This window comes from Galeopterus variegatus, unplaced genomic scaffold (genome assembly GCF_000696425.1).
Source record: "Galeopterus variegatus unplaced genomic scaffold, G_variegatus-3.0.2 Scaffold1313, whole genome shotgun sequence".
Classification (NCBI taxonomy): Eukaryota; Metazoa; Chordata; class Mammalia; order Dermoptera; family Cynocephalidae; genus Galeopterus; species Galeopterus variegatus.
This window is the reverse complement of record NW_007727424.1, coordinates 149,606-150,556: the sequence shown is the minus strand read 5'-3', so window position 1 is coordinate 150,556 and position 951 is coordinate 149,606. Positions and strand designations below refer to the sequence as shown.

Sequence of the window (951 nt, the reverse complement as noted above, 5' to 3'; positions counted from 1 at the left end):
CAGCCCGTGGCTCACTCGGTAGAGTGCGGTGCTAATAACACCAAGGCCCCGGGTTCGGATCACACATAGGGATGGGCGGTTCGCTCAGTGGCTGAGCGTGGTGCTGACACCACCAAGTCAAGGGTTAAGATCCCCTTACCGGTCATCTTTTTAAAAAAATAAATAAATAAAAATAAATAAATATTCTCAGTTTTCTTTAATAGAGATCTGAGGTCTACAAACGTTTATATCCACATACAAGACTATGCACGTCCTAGACACCTAAGAAAGTATCTTTACATTTGTACATGAAAGTACTTGTCAAAAATAAAACAGGACGCCCAAATCCGAATTCCCATTAGAAACATCCGTTTGCATAAGAAAAGTTAGGAAGAGGTTCCCTTGAACCAACTCTCACACAGGGCTTACCGGGAAGCGCTGGAATCACCAGGTCTGTGAGGCCGGAGGACGCTGGGGACAGAGTCAACGAGACGAATGGCGACAAGTCGTGTTTCTTCGGGAAATAAAATCACAAAGGTTACTATTGGGTCTCATGGCTGGCCTAGCTTCAGCGCAGCCATGTTGAGCCTTCCCTCCACCCCCACCCTTCTTCCTTTCTTCCCCGGGAACTGAGATTCCTCTCCAGGGAAGGGGTAAACATTACTGTTATCATCAAGGGAACGTCTTGTGGGCTGGCTTTGTACTGAGGCAGTCAGTGGCTAATCGGGAGCCTATGACTTAACCTGCCAGATGTTATCGGACCCCAAGGGCTGTGTCACCTTGCATACCACTGGTTTCAAAATTGCCCATTATTCTGAACCCACCCTAAAAGTCTTATAAACTCCCTGCTTTCCTTAGTTCGGAGGAACTGATCTGGCTGAAATTGCGCCTGGCTCGGGTCTCTCTCTCTTCTCCGTCTCGCCGAACCTAACAGTTATTCTGGAGACTTTTGAAGAGGAAAGCACAGAGCAT

The 951-nt window shown here is 47.4% G+C and overlaps 1 protein-coding gene across 1 annotated transcript in view; it reads right to left on the bottom strand.

The window, feature by feature from the left end:
- LOC103593282 (zinc finger protein 883-like) overlaps positions 1-916 on the bottom strand; it is a 27,244-nt gene extending 26,328 nt beyond the window's left edge. The window contains exons 1-2 of the mRNA XM_008576239.1: positions 804-916; positions 409-493 (exon numbers count right to left, since the gene is read on the bottom strand). The gene's annotated coding sequence lies outside the window, so the exon portion shown is untranslated. The remainder of the gene's footprint in view (positions 1-408; positions 494-803) is intronic.
- Positions 917-951: the final 35 nt, after the last annotated feature.